Raw genomic sequence first — 15,433 nt, 5'->3', positions numbered from 1 at the left:
CCTATTCTCCTCAGGATACAGGATGGTTGCCTTGGTGTAATCTACAAACCGCTGCTGGTTGTAATATATATAATTAATCCAGTCTACATTGTTATTAATGGTAATAATTGTCCCACTGTCACTTACTGTCCTAATGGGACTTTTACCCCTGCAGATATAACAGGTCATGGGCAGCATCTTCCCCAAGCCTAGATACACCCGGGTAACATAACCAGCTCTAACAGAATTTAGCAGCATCAGCTGTAAAGCCTGGGACATACCAATTAGATGTTACCAAATCGATCCTTGCAGTCTTGGGGCATATGTGAGGTCATACACCATCAATGCAAGTGCCATCAAGAATGCCTTGGGTGCTTCCGGTTTACCTTCCTTTATCCGTCCACATTCTGTCAGAATCTGGTTCTCACGCCTTCCGCTCCCAGTTGGACACTTCCTGTGGAGAACAATCTTTTCATCGCATAATCAGTAATTGATCTTAATCAGATAATTAATTTGAAGAAAAACATTAACAATGACAGATTTATGTTAAACGTTCACACTGGGCAGTAACTAAAACTGATACCTACAAACGGATTCTTCTTCTCTTTATATATATCTATACATACACATATGCACTGCACAGAATTCTCTACTCTAAAATTTTCCTTTCACAACAAAAATATTTTCAAATGGGAATCTTCTTGCACGGAGGAGTTCTCATTTACACAAACATAATACTGACGCCTCCAATAGTCCAATGCTGAGGCTGGTCCAGAACTTTACATAAAACTTAACCTCAGTATTTAATATTCCCACAACACTTTTTGAATGTCGTTATTAAACAAACTAACTTTGGGACAACCTCTGGAGAACTGCTGTGATCTTATCATTGTACAAACACCAGTTCAATACTTGGGATAACACTGTTCCCCTGTCACTTACACACAACGTCTGCAGTAGGGAAGGTACCGGCCGGGCTAGAGGCCTCCCTGAGAACAGGTCTACACATACGAGCACATTGTCATACCCTTCATCCTCTTGTAGTTGTATGTTCTGCAGTCGCTGGGATGGGTAATCTGGCCGGGCTGCACTTTTCAAAGGTGCCTTTGCTGTTTTACCTATGTCATGCCGTGCGCACATCATGCCGGCTGCTACAAACCTACTGGTGGCGTTATTGTATCCAGGGACAAGCCAATTTACTGACACCTGGCTGCACATTCTCTTGTTGTCAGTTCTGTCTTCTCTTGCTCTCTCAATTGGCTTACCCGATGATCCAATAAAGTTCCTACTACCAATGGGCCCATAATTTTGGGTGATGCTAAAAGCGTACCTAGAGTCAGTGTAAATGTCGGCCGTCTTACCTTCTGCCAGGTTACAGCCTCAGCGAGCATCTCCAGCTCCGCTCCTTGAGATGAACAAGAAGGTGAGAGTGGTTTCTGGATGATTTACCTGGTGCCTCGTATCCTGTCTTGTACATACTGTATGAAGTATTTATGCATTAGAAATTTACATTAAAAACCCATGTCACATATAGATAGAACATTTCAAAGGGGTGGCGTCTTCATTCTCAAAAATAAAAACAAATGTTATACACTTCTCCAAACTCATTTGATTATCCAGAACACTTTGAGAATCTCACTTTTATCAGGTTCTGTAAATACTTGATTAATACAAAAACAAATAAAAATTACTAAAATCTTTACATAAAATTAACAATATTCAGATAATTTTCACCTCCTTCCCTACTAAATCTGTAAAGACTCATCTGTGAGAGACCTCAGCCTCTTGTGTAAATTTAATGGAGGGGGATGGTCTCTTACACATTTTGTAGATCTCCTGAAACCAAATTCATTAATTCAAAACAAACCAAAATTGTACCTGATCAGTCCCTTCACCATTCCCCCCCCCCCCTTTGTGGACTCTGCGAAAGTAATGTAGCAGGGTTCAAAACTACATCTCAACATAATAAGATCGGGCACTCTATCTGGGGGGCACTAGTTTAACCCCCTGTAATACACAACAGCCTGGAACAAAAATGACTTTCTCCTGACAAAAAAATAAATAAATGTTATCTTTAAAATGACTTGCAACCATTTACCTGTAAAACATCTCACATTTTCCAAAATAACATTTAGGCAGCACTATAGCACGTGCCTCATGTGTAAAAACAAAAACAAAACAATTGTAATTAGTTATTCAATAAAATGGAAAATAGTATATCTGGTAATATTAATTACTACAAACCAATAAACTGTATATAAAAATAGGGAACAGTGGGGGCACATACATTTTCAAGACCCCGTGTCTCACAATATCTGTAGTTTAATACATTTGAATTAACATCAAAACACATTAAATCTTATCACATCATAACACATAAATATGCAGCGTAACTTTTATCAACAACAGCGCAATGCGCAAAGATAAGAAACTTTCCTGTACACAGAAAAAAAGAAACTGATTTTAACCCCATACACAAAACACTAAGAATTTTGGTTTTTAGACATTACTGCTGTTAAAAATAAGAGCATGCAATATAGATCTAAAATCAGTGCAATATTGTAATCCCTTGTCTCATCAGTCCACGCCCTGTACAGCAGTCTGCTTCACACTGCACACATCACACAGCCCCCCTCCTCCTCCCAATCGCATTCTACAGGAGGGGGTCACACACTCACTCATCACAGCCTCTGTTCTCACAATCGTAACAATTTCAATGCCGGCAAAACAACGTATGTATCTGCAATCATTCATCACACTATTGTATAGGAATTATCTACGTTCAAAACATCAAACACATAATCTGTAACAGTGTCCAATCTGTCGGCCACCATCTCTATATTATGATGACGTGTCTTTTCACCAGTGCACAGCGTCCTGCACACTGGGACGGAATCTAGAATAGAAAAAAACACTGCTGCATGTGTTACTGAGGGAAATGACAAAATTAACAAGGCTATTATTTCATACTGATTTGGTTGGACCGGGCGTGACCTCATCAGGGGTGGGGGGGGCAGCCTCTCCCACAGGAAGCACATTGCTCAGCTGTGAGGGGGATTTTGCTGCCCACAATGAGGACACACTCAACATGAGGGACGGATGCCATTACAGGGCGGTGGCTGGTCCTGTGGCTTCTAATACATATAACATACAATGCCTTTCTTATTTCCAACTTCCATTCGCTTCACCAAATCATACGAATAGGATCGTCCGGGTACGGGTGATCCTGATGATTTGAATATATACCGTAAACCATCCATTCTAACCGTCTATATTATACACGTAATTTATATAACACCTTTTGGTCTGCAACCTTCTAGTGACCGGTTTCACAGAGGTCTGGCCAACATATTACCTACGACTTATCACACGACTTATCAGTGCGTTGCACCCCGCGTGCACCTGTCCCACGACTTATCACACGACTTATCACACATTTTATCGTGCCCGCATGCCCGCTTATAAGACAGGTTATAATACTATCCATGACTTATCGCACATTGTGCCCGCGTGCCCCTGTATAAGACAGGTTATATTTTCTATCTAGTCCCTAATTACCCATAGGATGGTTAGTCGGGCGCAACTAATTTCTTACGGGTTCGTGACCACACAGCGGGGATGTCGCCTCTGTCGCCTGAGAGCTAATCCAGGCAACCGACAAGGGCTATACATATTCCCACAAGACCGTCCACTAACACAGATAAGTCGAAGATTAATAAAATCAACCGACTTACCGTGTTATTGTGGAGGTGATCAGGCTCCTTCAGTGGGCAGTCCTGGGTCGTCTGTTTCACCCTGTGATTGTCAGTTGTCCGGATTCCGAGATCCCCTCAAGTATGGCCCCACGTTGGGCGCCAATTTTCAGGGCAAACTTCTTTCTCCCTGTTATTCCACACCGAATAGCCACCTCTGTAAATTGGAACTGAGGGCATGCATGGAAGATATGTACCAAACAGACGAATGGTGGTATACATCCTCCCTCAGTGAGGTAGGAAGTGAACTGAACTTTTTATTGAACAAAAGAAAGAAACACAAGTTCCCTCCCTAGAGATGTGGGATGTGCTTAAGCCCCATTGGCTCCTCAGCTGTAAGTTCTTCTGTACACTCCTCTTGCATTCCAGGGGCGGTGTCTTCCATAATCGTGTTCCTGATACATGGTCCATTTTGTTACATTCCAGTTCTTTGTGTAATATACTGATATATATACATATATATGTAAAGATAATATTTTTGCAAACAATATACATGGTAATGATCCCTGACAACGTGACATGGTCACATGTGATGTATAATGCAGCCGCCCGGAGCACACACGCTCTACCTGTCCAGGAGAACGTAGTACATTACATTGCACGGCTCCTGTCCCCTGTGCTGCCCCAGCTTTTTAATACATTTTACAAGTTTGGGCGGCCTCACTGCCTCCCGACCAAGCCCGCTCCTGGTTCAGTACCTACATATACGAATGTATGCAGGACTGTACAGGAGAGTGGCCCTTGCTCAGTGGAGCGGCAGGCCCACCAGGAAAATTCCCGGTGAAGTACATGGCCAATACGCCCCTGTTATAGCTATCATCCAGCCATGTCTCACTTATCCCCACTATGTCACAATTCTCCAGCATTATCAACTCTAATTCCTCAATCTTGTTATTGAGGCTTCTGGCATTGGTATACATGCACTTTATATGTTTATCCGTACCACTTTTCTTCTTATTCCTTTTCACTGTTCTAACCCATTCCTCTAGTCCACCCTAAATGTTTATTTCTTAGCCCCAGCTCACAAGCTATACTGACTGCCCCCAGGCTCACTAGCTATACTACATTTGAGGTCCTTGCCCTGAGCTTACTACCAAAGTCTCCAAAATAATGTTTTAGGACCTTCCACCTACCTCTATCTTTGTCATTGGTGCCAATGTGCAATGTCTTCATCAACCCCCTTGAAATAATCTGTCAATCCGACAAGCGATATGCCGTGTTGTACGGTTGTTAGAGATAGGGACCAATATAAACTTTTCTACATCCAGTCTTTTGCTCCTACCTTACCCTTCAGCTTTACATCTAGTACCTTCTCTGTTAAACCCTCTGGTAGTGACCTTGGCTCTGTCTTCTGACTAAAATTTGAATGATCTCTGGTACTCCTGCCAACTTGGACTGTCTTCCTGATATTGGCCCTTAGCTATCCAGATCTTTGTATCCGGGCGCGTGCCACCAATCAGTGACTTCTCTGGGGGCCGCGACCTGAGAATCCAACCAGTAAACTCCATACCTCTGTGAGGTAGAAGAATGAGAGGGTTCCTTAGACTGTGCGACTGAGTCTAGTAAGTGCCAAACCAGTTACACTATAGAGGTTTCCCTGTAGTGTTAAGTTCCATAACACAGATTCTCGTATTCATTCAGGCAGACATATTTTCCATATCATAATACTTATTCTTTTCTTTAACAGCTGAAAGAGAACGTCTCTCTAAAAGAGATGGTTTGATGAATCTCTCGTTCTCACCTTTTCTATTAATCATTACTGACACATGTTTTAAATATAGATTACTTTAAAGGAATCGTAGTGTTACCCAAATCCTTCTCTCATGACCTATAACTGATTACAAAAAAGGGGTAATAAATCTCATTTTATTATCCTGTCCTCTTTCCTTCTATTTTCCGTAACTAATAAATCATTTATTTCTAGCGTCCTTGCACTTTTTTAATTTGATCAATATTTGATATATAATAACCTTTCGCAAGAAAAAGTTGAGCATTTCATTAGGTGCATGTGTTAAGGCAGCCTGGACCATTGAAAATATTCAGTTGGGTTTTGAGAGATTTTGATATATTATTGAAAATGTATTTAAAAGTCAAAAAATCATTTAAAGGGGTTGTCCACTTTGGACAATATTCTTTTGTTAGATGAATACCCTGTTACAAGATTCTTACAAGGTGTCCCGCTGCTGGGAAATCCCGGTGATCAGCTGTAATCTGTGGAAGAATCCTCCAGCAAGTGTTCAATTCTTCTGCAGCACAACCACAGGGAAAATTAGGCAATACACAGTTCTCATTTAAATTTATTGGCTCTCCACGTAATGCATGGACATGTAATTTACTCAGAGCAAGAGACTCTTTGGAGCCACAATCCGCTCTGGCAAATAAATGAGAGTCCAACAGGGAAGACCCTCTCTATTAAGGGATTTGTCCACAGGTTGTATGTGGTATTGCAACTCTGTCCTATTCACTTCAATGGACCTGAGCGGAACTACCAGACACAACCCATGGACAGGTGTGGTCCTGTTTCTGGAAAATGTTTTTTACTAATACTCTACAACCCCTTTAACTCAGTTTTACCTAAAACGGTGTTTGAGAACAGGTTTTGTAAACCAGACAACCAGTGGGTGATTTTTCCATTTAGGTTTTTGATTCTTTCCTGGGGTATGGGCTATTTGTTTCTTGTTTTTCATTTCAGAATTTTTTGTGTTTTGGTGTGTGGAGTGTGATGGTAAATTAAGGTTTCTTTTTTTTTCCTTTAGTTATGATTCGTTACAATAGAAAATATATTTGTTTCGCTCAGTTCTGTTGAATGGAATAAATTGTATAAAGCACAAACACAAGTATACAGTGTATTGTGAGTTAAACTGAGACAAGACATTAGTAGTTGTATCTCCGGGGTTTTTGCATTAAGGCCTATGTGCATTACTAAATAAACAGTGTTTCAGGAATTCATTAATAGGAGACTAATATGTTTTCTGATTTCCTTTAATACTCATTAGTTGTATCCGTGCCTCTTAATCTATATACATTTCCTTTCCAATAATTGCTGTTGGATTTCTCCCTCCTGGTTTGCTCTGTCCATAATGGCAATTTCCACTTCATTTATAAATAGGTTTCATTCTACTGACCGTAAATTCTGCAGTTTATCTGTTATTTTGAACTACTTTGTAAGAAATTAATTGGAGAATATTCAAGTTTGGAATATCTTGTATTTCCATGTAGAAGAAAAATGTTCTTTACTTACAGTTAAAGAGGCTCTGTCACCAGATTTTGCAACCCCTATCTGCTATTGCAGCAGATAGGCGCTGCAATGTTGATTACAGTAACGTTTTTATTTTAAAAAAACGAGCATTTTTGGCCAAGTTATGACCATTTTTGTAGTTATGCAAATGAGGCTTGCAAAAGTCCAAGAGGGTGTGTTTAAAAGTAAAAGTCCAAGTGGGCGTGTATTATGTGCGTACATCGGGGCGTTTTTAATACTTTTACTAGCTGGGCGTTCTGATGAGAAGTATCATCCACTTCTCTTCAGAACGCCCAGCTTCTGCCAGATCACGCTGTGACGCCACTCACAGGTCCTGCATCGTGTCAGACGAGCGAGAACACATCGGCACCAGAGGCGCCAGTTGATTCTGCAGCAGCATCAGCGTTTGCAGGTAAGTAGCTACATCGACTTACCTGCTAACGCCGATGCTGCTGCAGAATCAACTGAAGCCTCTGGTGCCGATGTGTCCTCGCTCGTCTGACACGATGCAGGACCTGTGAGTGACGTCACAGCGTGATCTGGCAGAAGCTGGGCGTTCTGAAGAGAAGTGGATGATACTTCTCATCAGAACGCCCAGCTAGTAAAAGTATTAAAAACGCCCCGATGTACGCACATAATACACGCCCACTTGGACTTTTACTTTTAAACACACCCACTTGGACTTTTGCAAGCCTCATTTGCATAACTACAAAAATGGTCATAACTTGGCCAAAAATGCTCGTTTTTTTAAAATAAAAACGTTACTGTAATCTACATTGCAGCGCCTATCTGCTGCAATAGCAGATAGGGGTTGCAAAATCTGGTGACAGAGCCTCTTTAAGGCAATACAATTATAGTATATTTCAACCTAGATTTAAAGCTACAATATGAAGCTACAATTTGCTATTTGTCAAAATTTCAGAAACATTTCCATCCATTCATTTACCTACACAAACACTCATCCCAGCACTCACTCTTCTACACAAAAGTCTCTGAACAGAGCCTCAAATGCTGATGTGAACAAGGCCTAAATTCAGTATAGTTGGCAACTATGGATCACCAAGACAGATTATCTATAGTTAGTCTTTTAAACAGCTATTATTTCTGTAGTCCTTACTGAGCTCGTTACTAAAATTAAACCTTAACCCCTTTCCGCACGATGACGTAACTGCACGTCCTGGTGGGAAGTTACTTCCCGCACCAGGACGTACAGTTACCGAGTGGTTCCCGGTGCTCACTATCCCTGACAGCTGACACTCCACTGTTGCTGGCCAGCTGTCCATCGCCACTGATTTCGGCATTTAACCCCTTAAATGTGGCGAATGATAACGATCGCCACATTTAAGGGGTTTGTAGCAGATTGCGTCGTAGGGGGCACCAATATTTGGCATGGCAATGGCCTCCGTATCTGCCATGTATGGAAGCCTATGAGGACCAGCCGTCGGCTGTTCCTCATAGGCTTCCTGTCAGCGTAAGGGTATGTGCACACGACCTATTTTCAGACGTAATGGAGGCGTAAAAGCCTCGAATTACGCCTGAAAAGACGGCTCCAATACGTCGGCAAACATCTGCCCATTGCGTGCAATGGGTCTTACGATGTTCTGTGCAGACGAGCTGTCATTTTACGCGTCGCTGTCAAAATACGGCGCGTAAAATGACGGCTCGTCAAAAGAAGTGCAGGACACTTCTTGGGACGTTTTTGGAGCAGTTTTTTCATACTCTATTTAAAACAGCTCCAAAAATGGCCGTAAAAAAAAAGCCGCAAAAACGCAGCAGACGTATTTTCAGACGTATTTTGTTAATCGTGTGAACATACCCTTACTGTCAGCGTCACACTGACAGTTATAATACATTACACTACGAAGGTAGTGTAATGTATTATAGTAGCGAAAAGTGCAGCAGGTCTTCAAGTCCCCTAGTGGGACTAAAAAAAAAAGTTGTATAAAAAGTGTAAAAGTGTTGTATAAAAAGTATAAAAATAAAAGTTATAAGTCAAAAAAATTAAAATGTTAAAAAAAAGTACACATATTTGCTATCAACGCATTTGTAACGACCCCAACTATAAAACTATAATGTTATTTTTCCCGCACGGTGAATACCGCAAAAAAAGTTAAATAAAAAACAATTCCAGAATCACTATTTTTTTGGTCACCACCCTTTCCAAAATATAGACTAAAAAGTGATCAAAAAGTCTTATGTACCCCAAATTGTACCAATAAAAATTACAATCCATCCAGCTTTTTTGACTGAAAAATAAAAAAAGTTATGGCTCTCAGAATATGGTGGCATAAAAAATAAATGATTAAAAAAAAAAGAATTATTTAAAAAAAACGCTGTAAAACATAGAAAACTATATATGGTATCGCCATAATCGTATTGACCCGCAGAATAAAGTAAAGCTTTAGTTTATAGCCCATGGTGAACACTGTAAAAAAAAAAAAAAAAAAACATTGTCAGAATTGCTGCTTTTTGGTCACCTGCCTTGCCGAAAAATTTAATAAAAAGTGATCAAATATCGCATTTACCCCAAAATGGTACCAATGAAAACTACAGATTGTCCCGCAAAAAAATAAGCCCTCACACAGTTCTGGCTCTCAGAATATGGCGATGCAAAATGTGCAAAGTGTTCCAAAAGCGGATAAGATCGGGCGCCACTGGCCACATATCTGCAAGTTATTAATTATTTACCGCATTATTATAGCCTATTATTAAACCCTGATGTACTCCACACAGATTACATATACCCTCGTGTACTCCGCACAGATTACATATGCCCCCACATTATAAACTGAAATACCAGTAAAACTCCAAACAGAACTATTACCAAGCAAAATCTGCATTTCTAAAGCCAAATGGCACCCCGTCCCTTCTGAACACTACATTGTGCCCAAAGAATAGATTACGTCCACATATATGGCATCGCCATACCGGGAGAACTCGCTTAACATTTTATGAGGTATTTGTCATCAGTGGCACAAAATGGGCAGAACATATTGTGCACTAAAATGGCATATCTGTGGGAAAACGGCAATTTTCACTTTGCCCCATCTACTGCGCATTAACCTCTTCGCACACCATGACGTAATAGCTGACACGCTGGACTAACGGACAGGTACAGCAATTGTAGTGTTACAGAAGCCTGCAAAAATGACAATATACTGCAATACATTAGCAATTGCTGGTTCAAGTCCCCTAGGGGGACTAATAAAATGTGTAAATAAAGTTAATAGGGAAAAAAATCTATACATTAAAATTTTAAAAAAACCTTTTCCCATTTTTCCTCTAAATTTATGTAAAAAAACTATTACAATATACCATTATTTAACTCGCACGGTGGACGTCGTAAAAAATAAACCATTTAAACCACCAAAATCGCTGTTTTTTTGGTCACCTTAGCTTTAAAAAAAAAATTAATAAAGAATGATCAAAAAGTTGTATGTACCAAAAAATTGTACCAATCAAAACTAAGCCCTCACACCACTCAACCATCACTCGACCAAAAAATTAAAAAGTTATGGCTTTCAGAATGTGGTGAAACAAATTTTTTTTTTACAAATCGTTTTATCTTTGTAAAAGTACCAAAATATAAAAAAAACTATATAAATTTGGTATCACCTCAATTGTATTAAGCCAACAGAACAAAGCTCAGTTGTTGTTTTTACCGTATGGTGAATGCCGTAAAAAACGAAACCCAAAAAACAATGAAGGAATCGCAGTTTTTCCCAATTTCAGCCCGCAAAGTTTTTTTTCATTTTTCCAGTACTTTATATGGTACTTTAAATGGCGCCAATAGAGACTACAACTCCTGCAAAAAATAAGCCCCACACCACTCTATTGATGGAAAAATAAAAAGTTATGGATCTTGGAAGGCAGGGAGTGAAAAACTAAAATGAAAAAGCAAAAAATGCATCAGTCCTGTAAGGGTTAATTAATTTCTAAGGGTATGTGCATACGATATCGACAATCACGGCTGAAATTACGGAGCTGTTTTCAGGAGAAAACAGCTCATGCATTTCAGACGTAATTGGTCGTACTAGTGTTTTGCGAGGCGCCAATTACGGACGTAATTTGGAGCTGTTCTTCATTGAAGTCAATGAAAAATGGCTGCAATTACGTCCCAAGAAGTGTCCTGCACTTCTTTGACGAGGCTGTTATTTTACGCGCCGTCTTTTGACAGTGACGCGTAAAATTGGAACCGTATTGGAGCCGTGTTTTCAGGCGTAATTCGAGGCGTAAGACGCCTCGTTTACGCCTGAAAATAGGTCGTGTGAACCCAGCCTTTTGAAAAAAAAACACCTGTGGTTCAAAATACTCACTACACCCCTTAAAATACCTTAAGTTGTGCATTTTCCAAAAGAGGGGTCACTACTTTGGGGACTGTTTTACTATTTGACCTCAGAGCCCTGCAATTGTGGGCCAATGCTGTGAAAATCACCAAGATAGGCCTCAAAAGCGCATGGTGCTCTTTATTTCTGAGCTTTGTCATATGTCCAGGCAAATGATAAATGGCTTGAGGTGTGCAGTTTCCAAAATAGCGTCACTTCTTGGGGCTTCCATTGTACTCTGGTACCTCAGGGGCTTCACAAATGCGACATGGCGCCCAAAAACCAATCCAGCAAAATCTGCATGCCAAATGGCGCTCTTGTGAGCCCTGCCGTATGTCCAAATAGCAGTTTATGACCAGATGTGGGTCGTATTGCCGTACTCGGGAGAAATTGCTTTACAAATGTTGTGGTGCTTTTTCTCCTTTATCCCTATTTATTGGAAAAGATGTTAATATTCATCTTCACGGCCTAATTCCACTAAATTCAGCAAAAGACCTGTTGGGTCTAAATGCTCACTATACCCCTGGATTGATTCCTTAAGGGGTATAGATTCCCAAATAGGGTCACATTTGGGGTGTTTCCACTGTTTTGGACACTCAGGGGCTTTGCAAATGCGACATGGCGCCGCAAACTATTCCAGCTAAATTTTAGCTCGAAAAGCCAAATGATGCTCCTTCCCTTCTAAGCCCTGCCGTAGGTCCAAACAGCAGGGTTTTTTTTTTACCACATATGGACTATCGCCGTGCTCAGAAGAGTTTGCTTTACAAATGTTGGGGTTCTTTTTCTCCTTTATCTATTGTGAAGATGAAAAAGAAACCTGTGGAATCAACATGCTCACTATACCACTGGATAAATTCCTTGAGGTCTTTAGTTTCCTAAATCGGGTCACTTTTGTTTTGATTCCTCATTGGCTTTGCAAATGCGACAAGGCACCCAAAAGCCAATGCAGAAAAACGTGAACTCCAAAAGCCAAATGGCTTCTTTCCTTCTGAGCCCTGCAGTGGGTCCAAACAGCAGTTTATTACCAAATATGGGGTATTGCCATAATCTGGAGAAATTGCTTTTAAAATGTTTTGGTGCTTTTTCTCCTTTCTGCCTTGTAAAAATTGATAATAGCTATGTTTTATTGGAAAAATTTAGATTTTCATTTTCACACTAATTCCACTAAATTCAGCAAAAAGCCTGTGGGATTAAAATGCTCACTATATACCCCTCTATAAATTATAAATTCTTTGAGGGGTGTAGTTTGCCCAATGATGTATTTTTTGGGGTGTTTCCACTGTTTTGGTCCCACAAGACCTCTTCAAACCTGACATGGTGCCTAAAATATATTCTAATAAAAAGGAGGCCCCAAAATCCACTAGGTGCTCCTTTGCTTCTGAGGCCGGTGTTTCAGTATATTAGCACACTAGGGCCACATGTGGGATATTTCTAAAAATGAGGCAATAAATATTGAGTTGCGTTTCTCTGCTAAAACCTTTAGTGTTACAGAAAAAAAGGAATCAAAATGAATTTTCTAAAAAAAATAAAAATAAATGAAATTGATACATTTCACCTCGAAATTAATTTAATTCCTGTGAAACACCTAAAGAGTTAAGAAACTTTCTATATGCTGTTTTGAATACTTTGAGGGGTGCAGTTTTTCTTGAAAATGTGAGACATTGCTGCTATAAGTTAAAAGCTTATAAGTTATAAGCATTGTAACGTCCTGGAAAAAAAAAGAATGTTCAAAAAACAATGGCAACATAAAGTAGACATGTGGGAAATGTTAATTAGTAACTATTTTGTGTGGTATAGCTATCTGTTTTACAAGCAGATACATTTAAATTTAGAAAAATCCTAATTTTTGAAAATTTGCTCTAAATCTTGGTGTTTTTTACAAATAAACAGTGGATTTATCGACCAAATTTTTCCACTAACATAAAGTACAATATGTCACAAGAAAACAATCTCTGAACCGTTTGGATAGGTAACAGCATTCCAAAGTTATTACCACATAAATTAACATGTCAGATTTGAAAAAATCAACTGTGTCCACAAGGCCAAAACAGGCCGTGTCCTGAAGGGGTTAAAGGGGTTGTCTATAACTTGTGACATATAAAAATGTCTGTGTTTTGAACGCTTCATCCAATAGGACAAATACTGTCAGCTCTCATTAATAGAATTCTACTTCTTCACGTGTTTGTGTAAAAAAAAAAACTTTGGGTACGGTCCCTAACATCTTTGCATTTATGTATTTATTTTTAAACAGAAAGGCAATGCAAATCCTGAAATTGGTTGACAATTAACCACTGCTGACATGTCTATTTTAGTAAATACTTGTATTCCCCAAGAAATAATAATTCCAGAACATATTTTCTTAGAACTCTGCGTTCTTCCTCCTAGAAATGTATGACTAATTTGACAACTGGGTGTTACCATCGCCCTAGACAATGGGGTGTGTCCCTACTCAGTCTCACTGTCAACACTGATTGCAGGGACTGTGGAGAGACACACCCCCAACTTGTAAAACCCTGTTATCAATTTATTCATACATTTTTAGGAGAAATAACAAAGGAACGTCACAAAACAGAGTTCTTAGAAAAATTTCTGGAATTGTTATTTCATCGGGAATACAATTATTTACCAAAACAGACATATCCAAAGAGGTAACAGGTCTTCTTTAATCCCATCCCAATATTTGTCGTAAGTATACGTCATGGAAAGCCAGCGCAACCCGCAAAATGTTGTATACTTACGACAAATGGATGGCACCAGCTCAGAACCTGAGTCGGTGCCATCATCCCCGGATGTCATCTGTATCATACAGCTGACACCCTGATGTAATGTCGGGGACCGAAGTTAGCTTCGATCCCCAACATTAACCCCTTAAATGCAGCCGTCAAAAGCGATCGCTGCATTTAAGGTGTTTGCAGCTCATCGGCACCCCAACAATGAAATCACTGGGGTGTCGGTGGCTGCAATGGCAACCAGAGGCCTAATAGTAACCTCCCGGTCTGCTAGTATGGAAAACTAGTACAAGGCCTAAAAGGTTTCCGTAGCCGTCGGCAAGATGGCGCTGGCTCAGGAGATGAGCCGGCGTCATCAGCGGTGGATGTCAGCTGTATGTTACAGCTGACATCCATCTGTAATGGCAGGAACCGGAGCTAGCTCTGATCCCTGCCATTAACCCCTTAGATGCAGCAATCAAAAGCGATCGTTACATCTTTGTGGTTATCAGCAGATTGGCAGCTCTGCCCTGCAATCGCAGGGCTGCCGACTTCTACTATGGCAACAGGAGACCTAACAATGGCCTCCTGCTCTGCCATTACGGAAGCCAATAAGGCCCCGCCCGGAGACTAAGCCTAATCGGCTTGCTGTCGGTGAATGACTGACAGATCTAATACATTGCACTACATAGGTAGTGCAATGTATTAGAAAAATATCTGACAGTTGGACCTTCAAGTCCCCTAGTGGGACTAAAGAAAAATGAAAAAAAAAGTGTAAAAAAAGTGAAAAAAATATAATAAAAGTTTCAAGTAATAAAATAATACACAATCGCCCTTTTTCCCTTATCAAATCCTTTATTATTGAAAAAAATTAATAAACCGATATTTGGTATCGCCGTGACCGTAAAGACTTAAACTATAAAAATATAATGTTATTTATTCCATGCGGTGAACGGCGTAAAAAAAAACGTAAAAACAATGCCAGAATTTCAGTTTTTTGGTCACTTTGCCCTACAAAAATTTAAATAAAAAGTGATAAAAAAGTTGCATGTATCCAAAAATGGTACGTATAAAAACAATAGCTCGTCTAATTTAAAAGTTAGGGTTCTCACAACACGGCGATTTTATTGTGCAAAAAGTTGTAAAACATAAAAAAGTGCTATAAATTAGGCATCGCCGGAATCGTACTGGCCCGCAGAATAAAGTTAACATGTCATTTATAACGCATGGTGAAAACTGTATAAAAAAACTATGCCAGAATTGCTGTTTTTTTGGTCATCTTGCCTCCCAAAAAATAGGATAAAAAGTGATTAAAAAGTCGCATATACCCCAAAATGGTACCAATAATAACTACAGCTCATCCTGCAAAAAACAGCCCTCATACCACTACGTCTATGAAAAACTAAAATTAGTTAAGGCTACAATAAGTCA

Source organism: Rhinoderma darwinii, chromosome 4, assembly GCF_050947455.1.
Source record: "Rhinoderma darwinii isolate aRhiDar2 chromosome 4, aRhiDar2.hap1, whole genome shotgun sequence".
Lineage (NCBI taxonomy): Eukaryota > Metazoa > Chordata > Amphibia > Anura > Rhinodermatidae > Rhinoderma > Rhinoderma darwinii.
This window is presented reverse-complemented; position numbering follows the sequence as displayed.